The sequence below is a fragment of the Tamandua tetradactyla genome, chromosome 14, assembly GCF_023851605.1.
Source record: "Tamandua tetradactyla isolate mTamTet1 chromosome 14, mTamTet1.pri, whole genome shotgun sequence".
In the NCBI taxonomy this organism is placed as follows: Eukaryota; Metazoa; Chordata; class Mammalia; order Pilosa; family Myrmecophagidae; genus Tamandua; species Tamandua tetradactyla.
This window is the reverse complement of record NC_135340.1, coordinates 91,482,611-91,496,593: the sequence shown is the minus strand read 5'-3', so window position 1 is coordinate 91,496,593 and position 13,983 is coordinate 91,482,611.

Below are 13,983 nucleotides of genomic sequence, written 5' to 3'. Positions count from 1 at the left end.
TCTTGGCCAGGTGAAGGCACCTAGTTCTGTTGCTGTGGACATGAGCCAATGGTACGTGAACCTCATCTGCTGCTGATTACATCTGCAGTTGGCTAGGAGGTGTGCCTGCTGCAATGAATGCTGTTTGCTTTAATTGGCTGGTGCTTAAATGAGAGACTCAACATAGCACAGCCCAAGCAGCTCAGCATACCTCATCTCGGCACTCGCAGCTCAGCCCAGGCCTTTGGAGATGCAGAAAGGAATCACCCCAGGGAAAGTTGTTAGAACCCAGAGGCCTGGAGAGAAGGCCAGCAGAGATTACCCTGTGTCTTCCCACGTAAGAAAGAATCTCAGATGGAAGTTAGCTGCCTTTCCTCTGAAGAACTAACGAAATAAACCCCCTTTTATCAAAAACCAGTCCGTCTCTGGTGTGTTGCATTCTGGCAGCTCACAAACAAGGACAGAGGCGATCAGTGTGACATGATAATACTTTCGAAATGTAAATGTCCCTTTGTGTTCTTCCTGGCCCCTCGCCCCACCCCTGCTCAGGCAGGGTCAGTCTACGCTCATACTTCAGAAGGGGAATGTGACAGCCGTAAGCAGAAATAAGGAATTCCTTTTTGCCTTTTGGGTTGCAAAAACCTGAACCTTCGTTGAGAGTGGGGGGGACTTGGCACAGGCTGCATTAACGGTAAGAGCAAAGCTTCTCTCCGATGGGAGAAGATGATTCCCTGAGCTGAGGGGAGGAAGCAGAGACAAGGAGAGGGACTGCAGGGAGGGGCTGGGCTTGAAGGGATCATTGCACACTCGGCCTCCACTGGAAAGAGCCCCACCCATCAGAGGCGCAGAGAGGGGCACAGGTGGCTGTGGGCCACGCTGGGCCTGCGAGCGGAGCTGACCTTTCCTTTGACAGCAGTCGGCACAGCACCTGTGGACTGCAGCAGAAATGACCCTGCCTGTTGCTAACAGCTGAAGCTGAGTGGGTAGCATCCTCTCCACCTCCGTTTCAACATTCCAAGATGTTTGTAAGCCCCAAGTTCGTTCTCGGGCTGGGGTGTGTAGGAAACCTGTACTTTCGTTGCGCTTAGTTGGCATCAGCCCCAGACTTCCTCCCTCCTGTTCCTACTGCCACCCCTCCCACGTGGTGATTGTGTTGAAACAGTCCCACCTTATCATATTTCTTAAGAACACTTAGTGCATAAATGCCTAAAATGACTGGATGCGAGAGAGTTGAATTCCTTTCTAATGCTTGATCTGCTTTGTTTGGAGAAAGAAGTTAATCACTTAAAAATCATGTTTAAAAGTTGCATCCATGTGCTGCAATGGAGAATGAAGAGATACATTTTGAAGTGAATGCAACTAAAGAATGTGTTAGGAAGCCCGCAGGTTCAAGCTTCACCCTCAATCTGATTGTAGTGCATCTCAATTTAGAGTCTGTTGCAGCATTAAAAGCACTCGTTAGGTATTATCATCCTGCTTGCTGAGGACCAATTCTTTTTTTAAAAATTTTTTATTAATTAAAAAAAATTACAAGAAACACAAACATTCTTAATATATGATCATTCTGTTCTACATATATAATCAATAATTCACAATATCATCACATAGTTGCATATTCATCATCATGATCATTTCTTAGAACATTTGCATCAATTCAGAAAACGGAATGAAAAGACAACAGAAAAATAAAATAAAAACAGAAAAAATATATATACATACCATACCCTTCCCCCTCCCTTTCGTTGATCACTAACATTTCAAACTAAATTTATTTTAACGTTTGTTCCCCTTATTATTTATTTTTATTCCATATGTTCTACTCTTATATTGACAAGGCAGATAAAAGGAGCATGAGGACCAATTCTTCTATAAAAATGATTTGCTTTTCATAATCAATTTTAAAATTTACTAAAATCACTTCTCTGTCTGTGTGTACATGTCAAGACATAAGAAAGTTTAAGAAACAAAGCTAATCTGATGAGTGTGGGCTGCTTGAGAATTTTTTTTTAATTTATGCAGTATTTCTCCCCTTTCCATTGTTTTCTCACCCCTTTTCCCCAACCCACTTCCATACCTTCCTGGCTAACCCTTATTAATAACACAGTAAACATTTCCATAATTTTCTTCAGGCATACATAATCCTATAGATATAATTAGGTAGATTTTAATCACCCATTTGTTTTACAAAAATGGGATTATATTATATTCCCTTTTCTGTGCCTATTTTCCCCTCCAACAGTAAGTACCTCATGAAAATCCCTCTAAATCAATTGCCATAACTCTAATGCAGTTTTGGGTTTTTTTTGTTTTTTTTTCTCACGTGGTCAGGCACCGGGAATCGAACCCAGGTCTCCAGCATGGCAGGCGAGAACTCTTCCTGCTGAGCCACCGTGGCCTGCCCTCTAGTGCAGTTTTATTACTGCATAATATTTCATATACCATACGTTATTCAATGTTGTTTCTCATTTTTGCTGCAGTAAACACTAGTGCAATAAACATTCTTTTGCCTCTGTCCTTAAATACGGGTGCTTTTATTGCTCTGAGATCTGGCTGTAGGGCTGCTGAGTCAAGAGTCTGTGTACTTTTATTTTTAATAAATTTTACAAGATTAAAATGTTTCAAGATGACTTTTCAAAAAGGCAGTACAGGGTGCATGGGTGGTTCAGTGGGAGAATGCTCGCTGTTCATGCAGGAGACCTGGGTTCGATTCCTGGACCATGCACCGTCCCCCAAAAAGGCAGTACACTTTATATTTCTACCACCAGTGTGTGAGAGCAACCTTTTCCCCATATAAGAGAGACAGCATAACCTCAGGTTGTGAAGCCAGGCTGCCTGGGCTGGAATCCTGGTTCCACCATTTGCTAGCTATCTCCTGGGGATGTACTTCTTCGCTTTATCCCTTGGTTTACTCCTACCTCATGTGTTATTATGTTAATTAAATTATTTTTTCTTATGCATGCACATTTTTTTATGTACTTCAAAGAGTGCCTGGACATAGGAAATAAAAATCCATGCCAGAAACAGATGTTTTTGTTCTATTCTCAATGTTTTCATTTTTTTTATTAGAGAAGCTACAGATTTATAGAAAAATCATGCACAAAATACAGAGTTCCTATATACTACCCTATTATTAGATCATACATCAATGTAGTACATTTGTAACAATTCACAAAAGAACATTGTTCTTTTTTTAGAACTGTGGTAGTAACTACAGTCCATGGTGTACTTTAGGGGTCACTGTATGTGTTGTACAGTCCTATTTAAAAAAATTTTTTTTTCTAGTACTATATGTACAACCTAATATTTCCCCTTAATTGCTTTAAGATAATGACATCTAAAGAGTTTTTAGTATTCCAGTCCATGACCACAGAATGTCCTTCGATTTAGGTCTTCTTTGATTTCTTTTAACAATGTCTTGTAGTTTTCTTTACATCCTTGGTTAGGTTTATTCCAAGCATTTGATACTTTTAGTTGCTATTGTAAATGGAGTCTTTTTTTCTTGATTTCTTCCAATTGTTTGTTGCTTGTGTTTAGAAACTCTCTTGATCTTTGGGTGTTGATCTGTATCCCACTACTTTGCTAAATTCATTTATTAGCTCTAGGAGCTTTTTGTGGATTTTTCAGGATTTTCTGTATATAGGATCATGTCATCTACAAATAGGGAATGTATTACTTCTTTCTTTCCAACTCCTTCTATTTATTTTTCTTTTCAAATTGCTCTGGCTAGAGCTTTTAGTACAGTGCTAAAGAATGGTGACAGTGGGCATCCTTGTGTTGGTCCTTGTATTAGAGTCCTCTAGAGAAACAGAATCAACAGGAAACACTCGCAAATATAAAATTTATAAAAGTGTCTCACATAACCGTGGGAATGCAGAGTCCAAAATCCGCAGGGCAAGCTGTGAAGCTGACGATTTCTATGGAGGGTCTGGATGAACTCCACAGGAGAGTCTCGCCAGCCAAAGCAGGAAGAGAGGCTGTCTCTTCTGAATCTTCCTTAAAAGACTTTCAGTAATTATATTAAGCATCACTCATTGCAGAAGACACTCCCCTTTGGCTGATTACAAATGGAATCAGCTGTGGATGCAGCTGACGTGATCATGATTTAATTCTATGAAATGTCCTCATTGCAACAGGCAGGCCAGCACTTGCCCAACCAGACAAACAGGTATCACCACTTGGCCAAGTTGACACATGAACCTGACCATGACAGTCCACCCCTTGTCAACTTTGGCAGCTATACCTATCACCTTAAACCATACCTGATTTCTAAATAAATAACAATAAAACACATTTTTTTCTTTCACTAACAACACTCAACTGTCCTGCATATAACTGGAAACACATTAAATCTCTCTAGAATAGGGTGCAAAACCTTGGGTAATATTCATTCTTAAACTTGATATCTTACAACTTAAATAGTATAACATGAACAAGACAGCATCACAGTCCTTGTTTCTGTAACTGATCATGTGGTCGAAGTTCATATTTATCACTACCTTCTTCCACTACCCATTTCGTGTTCTCTTTACCCTCAGCAAGCGCTTCAGCTGGCCGTGGTTCTTTGCCTGGTGGGGTGACCCAAACCTTCATTCCTGAAGTTTCAGAGCCATTGGTAGTCCTGCTTGGATTGGGTTGTTGCAGATTTCCATTAGTTTTAATCACAGGGCATGGTATACTGAAAGACGCCCCAGGGGATCTCCTATATTCCAAGAAAACTCTTCTTTACCTCCATTGTGTAGTTGCAGTCCTACTTCCCCCTGATAGTCAGGGTCAATCACCCCAGCCAATAATATAATCCCCTTCTTGGCTTGTTGATCCAGGGGCATGAGTAGCCCAAAGTGACCAGGTGGCAGTCTTAGATTCCAGTTTAATGGAATCGTTGTTTCTCCTGGTGGAAGCACTCCCCATTTTGGAACAAAACCTGTAGACCAGCAAAGCTCAGGGTCACAGGGACAGGAAGCAAAAATTTTCCTAATGGATCACTAGGGGTAATAGTGAGTGGTACCACACCCATTTCCACACTTTGGTTCCTGGACCCATGAATCCTGGCTATGGGAGAAACAGCATCATACAGCATACGCTGATTCAGGTCATGTACAGCTTCCTGGAGACCATTACCCCAGCCTTTCAAGGTACTGCCACCTAGTTGGTACCGTAACTGAGTTTTCAAAAGGCCATTCCACCGTTCTATCAATCCAGCTGCTTCTGGATGATGGGGAACATGGTAAGAACAGAGAATTCCATGAGCATGTGCCCATTCCCGCACTTCATTTGCTGTGAAATGTGTTCCTTTATCAGAAGCAATGCTATGTGGAATACCATGACGATGGATAAGGCATTCTGTAAGCCCATGGATGGTAGTTTTGGCAGAAGCATTGCATGCAGGGAAAGCAAACCCATATCCAGAGTATGTGTCTATTCCAGTTAGAACAAATCGCTGCCCCTTCCTTGAAGGGAGTGGTCCATGTAGCTGGCTGGTCACCTTGGGGAATGGTGCCATATTGGGGGCTGAGTGTGGGTCTCTGCTACTGGCAGATTGGGCATTCAGCAGTGGCTGTAGCCAAGTCAGCCTTGGTGAATGGAAGTCCATGTTGCTGAGCCCATGCATAACCTCCATCCCTACCACCATGACCACTTTGTTCATGAGCCTATTGGGCAATGACAGGAGTTGCTGGGGAAAGGGGCTAACTGGTATCCACAGAACAGGTCATCTTATCCACTTGATTATTAAAGCCTTCCTCTGCTGAAATCACCCTCTCGTGCGCATTCACATGGGACACAAATATGTTCATGTTTTTAGCCCACTCAGAAAGGTCTATCCATGTATTTCTTCCCCGGACCTCTTTGTCACCAATTTTCCAATTATGGTCTTTCCAAGTCCCTGACCATCCAGCTAAAACCATTAGCAACAGCCCATGAGTCAGTATACAAATGCACCTCTGGCCAGTTCTCCTTCCAAGCAAAATGAACAACCAGATGCACTGCCCACTGGGAGGATTTCCCCTCACCACTGTCCTTCAAGGATACCCCAGAAAGGGGTTGTAATGCTGCAGCTGTCCACTTTCGGGTGGTACCTGCATATCGTGCTGAACCATCTGTAAACCAGGCCCAAGTTTTCTCTTCCTCAGTCAATTCACTATAAGGAACTCCCCAAGAGGCCATAGCTCTGGTCTGGGAAAGAGAAGGTAATGTGACAGGAGTGGAAACCATGGGCATTTGGGCCACTTCCTTATGTAACTTACTTATGCCTTCAGGACTGCTCTGGCCCTATCTCGTATATACCATCTCCATTTTACAATAGAGTGCTGCTGTACACGCCCAGCTTCACCCAGCTTATGATAGGCAATTCAGGTATCATGGTAACTTGGTGGCCCACAGTTAAGCATTCAGTCTCTACTAAGGCCCAGTAGCAGGCCAAAAGCTGTTTCTCAAAAGGAGAGTAGTTATCTGCAGCAGATGATAAGGCTTTGCTCCAAAATCCTAAGGGTCTGTGTTATGATTCTCCTATAGGGGCCTGCCAAAGGCTCCAGACAGCATCTCTATTTTCCACTGACACTTCCAGCACCATTGGATCTTCTGGATCATACGGCCCAAGTGGCAGAGCAGCTTGTATAGCAGCCTGGACCTGTCGCAGAGCCTCCTCTTGTTCAGGTCCCCACTCAAAATTAGCAGCTTTTCTGGTCACTCGATAAATGGGCCAGAGTAGCACTCCCAAATGAGGAATATGTTGTCACCAAAATCCAGGGACCAACTAGGTATTGTGCCTCCTTTTTGGTCATAGGAGGGACCAGATGCAGCAATTTATCCTTCATCTTAGCTGGGATATCTCGACATGTCCTACACCACTGGATACCTAGAACTTTCAGAGGTGGAAGGTCCCTGTATTTTTGTTGAATTTATCTCCCATCCTCTGACACGCAGAAATTGATTAAGGGGCCATGACTGTGTTTTTGTAATTCAGGTTAGACTTCTGTTCACTTGACCTAGAACTCTTTTGTTTATACAGCTCAAACAAGAATTTACTAGACTGTCCTTCTATTGTATTTCTAGGAACCCCATGATTTACTAGCCAATGCCACAGATCTCTGTGAGTCAGATTATTTTTACTCCTGCTTTGAGTTTGCTGTCTATTATAATAGCCATGTCCACCCTGTCTTTGGCAATTAAGTGCTGCCACTTGGCTTCTGCCAACTTGGGATCTGGTCATCCCCATTGTGTTTAAGGATTCCAGCTCAGTGACAGCAGTTCCCACAGTAATATCTGACCTTCAGAGAAGTGCAACTACAGAGCTCTTCAGGGATGATGGTGCACATCTCATAAATTTATTTCTCACTATTCTGGTAAAAGGTGCATCCTCTGGACATTCCTGGGGTGTAAGAGCAGGCTTTGCATGATAAATCCACTCTTAACATTCCAATCTCTCTAAGCCTCTGGATCCCCTCATCTGCATTATACCAAGGCAGTTCTGGCATTTCAACCTCTGGTAATGTTGGCCACCTTTTGATCCATGTTTCAACCAACCATCCAAACAAACTGTTAATACCTTTTCTAACCACTCGAGCTATAACATTGAATGCAGAATCTCTGCTTAGTGGGCCCCTATCAATAAATTCAGCCTGATCCAGCCTTATATTCCTCCCACCATTATCCCACACCCTTAAAATCCATTGCCACGCATATTCCCTTGATTTCTGTCTATATAAATTGGAAAACTCACACAGTTCTTTTGGAGTATAATGTACCTCCTCATGTGTGATACTTTGTACTTCACCTTTAGGGTCCTGTTGGGACTTTAGTTATAGGTCTGGAAGAAATGAGGGGTGGTGGGGGTGGGTCATGAAAAGAATTAGAAATATCTCCCAAGCCATTTGCTTGAGGGCATTCATTTGCAGTTTCATTTGGTGAAACAGAATTAATCACTCTAGGGCTATGCCGTTCAGGAGGAAGTTGGGTGGCCAACTCCTCAAGGCAGGCTGGAGGTGGGGCGGCTTTGTCCATAGGGCAGACTATTACAGGGCTGTCTAGAGAAGATTCAGCATGACCTAGGGTTTCAACCTCACCCCTGACATCATTATCAATCCATATGTCACCACCCTGTTTTTCAGGGTCCCACTCCTTTCTAATCAACACCCTCACTTTAACAGCAGCCACCATGCAACATTGAGATTTCAGTTTACATTGTGAAATTGCTACTCTAACAGTAAGATTCTGAGTCTAATTTTCAGAGACCTCAAATCTACGGCTACAGGAAACAAGATTTTCCTTCAGGATACTCATGGAAACTTCTACATCTGTCAGACAGTGCTTAAGCTTCTCGTTTGAAGCCTTAAGCCCATCACTTTCACTCCTTAACGTATCCAGTGTATTTAACAACAATCAGCCAACATCTATATACCTCTTATTTCCACAAAACTCCATAAAGGTGTCAAAAACATTATCCCCCAGAGCCTGGCTTTGTACAAGTGAAGCATTAGGAGAATCGAATGGTGATATTTTGACTATCTCTTTTGTCAACTCACTCCATGGATTGGAAGTGTCATTCTGATTATAGGAATCAGAGTCCTTAGTGCCTTTGAGTCCAGTCAGAGTAGAAAACCATTTATAAAAACCCATTTTTAAGTTTCTGTTTCTTAAGAACCACTCCTGATATCAAGATTTATTAGTTAGAGTTCTTTAGAGAGACATAATCAACAGGAAACACTCGCAAATATAAAATTCATAAAAGTGTCTCACATAACCGTGGGAATGCAGAGTCCAAAATCCACAGGCAGGCTGTGAAACTGGCGATTCTGATGGAGGGTCTGGATGAACTCCATAGGAGAGGCTCGCCAGCTAAAGCAGGAAGAGAGCCTATTTCTTCTGAATCCTCCTTAAAAGGCTTCCAGCGATTAGATTAAGCATCACTTATTGCAGAAGACACTCCCCTTGGCTGATTACAAATGGAATCAGCTGTGGATACAGCTATGTGATCATGATTTAATTCTATGAAATGTCTCATCGCAACAGACAGGCCAGCACTTGCCCAACCAGACAAACAGGTACCATCACTTGGCCAAGTTGACACATGAACCTGACCATGACAGTCTTAAAGGGAAAGCTTTTAGTCTTTCACCATGAAGTATGATGTTGGCGATGGGCTTTTCATATATGTCCTTTATCATGTTGAGGAAGTTTCCTTCTATTCCTAATTTTCTAAGTGTTTTTATCGAAAAGGGGTGCTGGATTTTTTTTTAACTTTTTTTTTATAGTATAATATATATACAAAGTAAAGAAAGATAAAAGCAATAATTTTCAAAGCACTCTTCAACAAGTAGTTACAGGGCAGACCCCAGAGTTTCTCATGGGCTACCATTCCATTATCTCAGATTTTTCCTTCTAGCTGCTCCAGAACATTGGAGGCTAGAAGAAATACATGTATTTATCATCACTTCTTTTTCTTTTTTGTGAAAAACAACACGTTCTAGTTTGCTAGCTGCTGGAATGCAATATACCAGAAACAGAATGGCTTTTAAAAAGGGGAATTTAATAAGTTGCAAGTTTACAGTTCTAAGGCTGAGCTAATTCCCAATTACAACAAATCTGTAGAAGTATCCAGTCAAAGGTATCCAGGGAAAGATACCTTGGTTCAAGAAGGCCGATGAAGTTCAGGGTTTCTCTCTCATCCGAGAAGGCATATGGTGAATGCAGTCACGGTTTCTCTCTCAGCTGGAAGGGCACATGGTGAACACAGTGTCATCTGCTAGCTTTCTCTCCTGGCTTCCTGTTTCATGAAGCTCCCTGGGGGGCGTTTTTCCTCTTCGTCTCCAAAGGACACTGGTTTGTGGGCTCTCGTGGTTATGTCGTTCTTCTCTGGCTCTCTCTGAATCACACTCATTCTCCAAAATGTTTCCTCTTTTATAGAACTCCAGAAACTTCTCAGGACCCACCCAAATGGGTGGAAACATGTCATCATCTAATCCAGCATAACAACCTCTCTTGATTAAATCACATCTCCAGGGAGACGATCTAATTACAGTTCCATACATTCAGTATTGAATAGGAATTATTCTGCCTTTATGAAATGGGATTTTGATTAAAACCTGGCTTTTCTAGGGGATATACATCCTTTCAAACCAACACACTAGCATATATAAGGGCTTCTCTGGTCCGGGGACTGTCAATAATATGGGGTAGGGAGATGGAACTAGCTGATGTTTTGGAAAAGCTGGCCCCTCTAGGTTTCAGGACTTATCTGGTCCAGGGACCCATCTGGAGGTTGTAGGTTTCTGGAAAGTTACCCTAGTACATGGAACCTTTGTAGGATCTTATATAATGCCCTAGGTGTTCTTTAGGATTGGCTGGAATGGTTTTGGTTGGGGTTTGGCAAGTTATGATCGGTAGCAATGTCTGACTGAAGTTTGCATAAGAGTGACCTCCAGAGTAGCCTCTCAACTCTATTTGAACTCTCTCAGTGTGGTAGATTTTGTCAGATGCCTTTTATGTGTCAACCTTTTTGTCCTTCATTCTGTTAATGTGGTAGATTACATTAATTGATTTTCTTATGTTGAACCAAGCTTGTATACCAGGGATAAATCCATTGATCATGATGTATAATTCTCTTAATATGCTGTTGCATACAGCTTGCTAGTATTGTGTTAAGGCTTTTTGCATCTGTATTCATAAGGGTATTGGTGTGTGGTTTTCTTTTCTGGTAGTTTCTTTATCTGGCTTTGGTATAAGGGTAGTATTGGCCTTGTAGAATGAGTTGAGTGCCCTCTCTTCTTCAATTTTGTGGAAGAGTTAAGTCTTCTTGGAATGTTGGTAGATGTTCTGTGAAGTGGTCTGGTCCTGGGCATTTCTTTGTTGGGAGGTTTTTTTTTTGACTGATTCAATCTCTTTACTAGTAATTGGTTTGTTGAGATCTTAATTTCTTCTTGAATCGGTGTAGGTAGTTTGTGTGTTTCTAGGAGTTTGTCCATTTCATCTAGGTTCTCAAATATGTTTGTGTATAATTGTTCATAGTAACCTCTTATTGTCCTTTTTATTTCAGTGGATTTGGTAGTAATATCCCTCTTTTTCATTTCTGATTTTTTATTTGTACCATCTCTTTTTTTTTTGCATAGGCAGGCACCAGGCACTGGGAATCGAACCAGGGTCTCTGGCATGGCAGGCGAAAACTCTGCCTGCTGAGCCACCATAGCCCACCCTGTGCCCTCTCTTTTTTGCCTTCATCAGTTTATCTAAAGGTTTATCTATTTTGTTGATCTTTCCAAAGAACTAACTTTTAGTTTTGTTGATTCTCCTGTTTTTTAGTCTTCTATGTCATCAATATCCATCTAATCTTTATTTTTTTCCTTTTGCTCTCTTTGAATTTAGTTTGCTCTTCTTTTTCTGGTTTTCAATTTTGAGGTTATGTCTCTGATTTGAAATACTCCTTTTTTAAGATAAACATTTACAGCTACAAATTTCCTTCTCAGTACTACCTCTGCTGAATCCCATAAGTTTTGGTATGTTGTGTTTTCATTTATTTTGAGATATTTCTTTTTTTTTAATTAAAAAAATTTTTTTAATACCATAAAACACCAAACAAATGCAAACATTCTTAATTTTTGATCATTCTGTTCTTCATATATAATCAGTAATTCACAATATCATCATATAGTTGCATACTCATCATCATGATCATTTCTTGCAACATTTGCATCAATTCAGAAAAAGAAATAAAAAGACACAGAAAAAAATTTATACATACCATACCCCTCACCCCTCCCTTTCATTGATTACTAACATTTCAAACTAAATTTATTTTAACATTTGTTCCCCCTATTATTTATTTTTATTCCATATGTTCTACTCCTTTGTTGACAAGGTAGAAGAAAGGAGCCTCAGACACAAGGTTTTCACAATCACACAGTCACATTGTGACAGCTATATCATTATTCAATCATCTTCAAGAAACATGGCTACTGGAACACAGCTCTACATTTTCAGGCGGTTCCCTCCAGCCTCTCCATTACATCTTGACTAAGAAGGTGATATACTTTGAGATATTTCTATAATTTCACTTCTCATTTCTTCTTTAACCCATTGATTAAGAGTTATATTATTTAAATCCACATATTTGTGAATTTTCTCTCTCATCCTCCATTGCTGGTTTCTAGCTTTATTCCATTGTGGTCAGAGAATATACAGTTGTATGATTTACAGTATTTTTTAATTTCTTGAGACTTGCTTTGTGACCTAACATACGTCCTATCCTGGAGAATGGTGTGTTTGCACTTGAGAAGAATGTGTATTCTGTTTTTACTGAGTACAGTGCTCTATATATGTTAAATCTAGTTGACTTAATGTGTCATTTAAGTCCCCTACTTCCTTATTGATCTGATTTCTTTGAAAACTCATTCTGACTCTTTCTTTCTTCTCCTGCAGCTGCTGTAATGTGTATATTGGTATATTTTAATGGTATCCCAGAGGTCTCTTGGGCTATTCTTTGCCTTTTATCTTTTTTTTTTGTCCTTCTGCTCCTCAGCCTGACTCATTTCAAGTGTCTTGTCTTCAAGTTCACTGATTTTTTTCTTCTGTCAGCTCCAATCTGCTCTTAAAATCCCCCTGGGCATTTTTTATTTCAGTTATTGTGGTCTTTAATGCTAGTAATCCTATATGGTTCCTTTAAAAAAATTCTCTTTATTAAGTTTCTCATATTGCTTGTTGTTGTCCTCATATCCTTTAATTCTCTCTCAGTACTTTCCTTCATCGCCTGGACCATTTTTAAGGTCATTTTTTACAGGCTTTTTTTTTTTTTTTTTTTGGTATGTCCGCATTTTTGTCTTCTTCATGGTGTTTTCTGTATTTTTATTCTCGTCCTTTGGATGAGCCATCATTTCCTGTTTCTTTGTCTTACTCTTTGTTACACATTGTGCACTTTAATATTTTGAAATGTGAAGTCTGGGATTTGCTTCCTGGAATGTCTGTTTCTTGGTTTGTAACCAGCTAGGATAAGACAGAGGTTTTCCTGAGCTTCAGCTCCACCTCTGGAAGGTCCCCCAAGGTAAATGCAGCGCACAGGGTTTGCCCTGTCATGCTGGGTCTCTGTCTTGTCCTGGGCTTTTTAGAGCTCCTCCGCTTACAGGAGTTTGCTTCCCAGGGGACAGACCTCTGTCTCGTTGGCACTGGAAACCAGCAGGCCTTTATCCCAGATTGTCTGTGTAGTTTTTGCACTCCTCTTGTCTTCTGCAGCTTTTGCCCGGAGGGCAAATTTGGGGTGCAGGGCCACTCCTGGGAGAACTATCCCAAGTTGGTCTTTCCCAGCCAAAGCAGGGCCCTGGACCCACAAAGGGAGCTCAGACCTGCTCCAAAGTATTCCGGGAGGGAGTCAGGACGGGTGCCAAAAGCTTCTCCAATGGCTTCCCCAAACTGAGCTTTCCTGGCCTGCCCAGCAGATGCAGCCCTTCAGCTAAGTGTCCCCCGCAGCCCCAAGGAAGCGCTGTGTCTTTAAATCTCCACCGCCTCTGCCCCTTTCTGGGGAGGGCTGAGACAGTGGGTGCTGCCACTGGCCGAGGTACATTGAAACAATGGCTGCCATCAGAGCCAGAACCCAGCCATGATGTGAATTAGCTCATCCAAAGCCATGATCAGCCATCAGCCGTGCCCACCCCTGGTCTTGGTGAAGAGGATTTTATGTCCCTTTCTGACACCAGCCTGCTAGCCAGGGGGCTGGTCCCCGTGGCAGCAAGGGTGGGGTATGGATGCTGGTAGCCGCCACATAGAGAGAACAATTTCTAATTTTTTACTGTATTTTATCAGCCTTTTCCTCCCTCTCTTCCCTGGATTCTGTACAGTGTGCTTCTGGCCTCTGGGGTTTCGAAATAGTTTGTTTCCGACAGTTTCTGTCTGCTTAGTAGCTGTTTTGCTGGGAGGACGGAATCCTGGAACCCCTACTCCGCCACCTTTCCCGGAAGTCTCTCCCAGCTCCCTCGTTTTAAGTCAAGTGTTTTTGAGAGAAGGAAGGAAAAAAAACCTAGAATG